The following is a 1,659-nucleotide window of genomic DNA, read 5'->3' on the forward strand; positions in this document are numbered from 1 at the left end:
AGGGCAGACCCTACAGTGAGAGACTGCGGGACCTGAACCTATTCAGCCTCCACAAGAGAAGGCTGAGGGGGGACCTGGTGACCGTCTATAGACTCACTAGGGGGGACCAGAAGGGTTTGGGGGAGACGCTGTTTCCCCTAGCGCCCGCTGGCATAACAAGGAGTAATGGGCACAAGTTGATGGAGAGGAGGTATAGATTGGACATCCGCAAAAACTACTTCACGGTTAGGGCGGCTAGGAGCTGGAACCAACTTCCAAGGGAAGTGGTGCTGGCCCCTACCCTGGGGGTCTTTAAGAAGAGGCTGGATGCCTACCTGGCTGGACTCGTTTGAGTCCCATTTCTCTTTTTGGGGTTTTTTGTTGTTCTCCTGCCCTGGCGGGGGGTCGGGCTAGAAGATCTACTAGGTCCCTTCCGACCCTTAATCTATGAATCTATGAATCTATGACCCACCCTTTCAGGCTACAGCTCTTCTCCAGTTGCTGGGGCTGCAGAATCCCCCTTTTCCCCAGCGGAGTCCCCAGGAGAGTTCAACAGTTTGGTCTGGCCTTCAAGTCCCCACTCTGCCACTGCCTCCAGCAGTGCCCTCCGGTGCATCACTTGCCTCTGTGCTCCCATGTGCTGTAGCCCTGCCCTGCATCCCAGGGGGCTGCGTGACATGGAGCCAAAAGCCCACGGCACAGCTGGGCCTGCCCCAATGCCCCCCCAGCAGGCAGGCTGTCAGCCAGCCCAGGGAGACCCCGTGTTTGTGCGGTTGCCTCTGATCCCAGCACAGCTCAGCTGCCAGAGCCAGCTACAAAACCAGCCCTGGGGGTGAGGGCTCCAAGAGGGGCCTTTCAAGGACCAGCATCACCCTGGAACAGCCCCCTTCCTCATCATCCTGGAAGATCAGGCCACCACACTCCCCAGTGCCTGGTGTAAGCCTGGCAGCCAGCCCCCACCCAGGGTTCTGCACCATGGCAAGCGCTGGAAGCACCTCCTTCCTTGTGCCCGCTAGAGGGGACCCAGCCCAGCAGGAGCTTTGCACGGTACAGACCCAGGAGACTGGGCCGGCATGCTGTCCTGCGGCCTGGCATGCTCAGAGCGCTGTAGCCCCTGGAGGCCTGGTAGCAGAGCCCAGCAACCGAGATGCTCTGTCAAGCTGCCAGCTCCACGCTTCTAGCTAGTCATCAGCTTCCTTAACTCTCGTGCTGGGAGTCAGGTTTAACGAGCGGCAGAGCCAGGACGTGGGCACAACTGCCTTCAATTATAAGAGCCCTGCTAATTGCTGTCAGGCTGGAGTCAGAGTGGACACTCCACTCCTGTTTCCATCTTTGTAGTTTTGGGGGACTGGGTTGCTGTGGGGTGCTGAGTCCCAGGAGGATGAAAAGGTAAGTTTGCCAGGGTTTGTCTAGAGCTCGCCAGAGCCCCACTGCTGGGCAGGCAGTGTCCAGGATAGGAGCTGCAGTGCAAGAAACCCCCTCTGCCTTGGCCAAGTGGGAACCAGGGCTGAAGGAGAGCCCCTGGAAGGCAAGCAAACCCCCTTTTCTTCCCAGCCAGGCTGACAGGTTGCTTTGGCCCCTGGCACCATCTTACTGAGGCTTCAGCAAAACCTTGGCCCCTTTCAACCTCTCCTTTTAAAGAGGTCTCTGCATCCAACCAAGCAAGGAGCGGGGGGGGGG

The sequence above is a fragment of the Gavialis gangeticus genome, unplaced genomic scaffold (genome assembly GCF_001723915.1).
Source record: "Gavialis gangeticus isolate Ggan-Ray unplaced genomic scaffold, GavGan_comp1, whole genome shotgun sequence".
NCBI classification, from domain to species: Eukaryota; Metazoa; Chordata; order Crocodylia; family Gavialidae; genus Gavialis; species Gavialis gangeticus.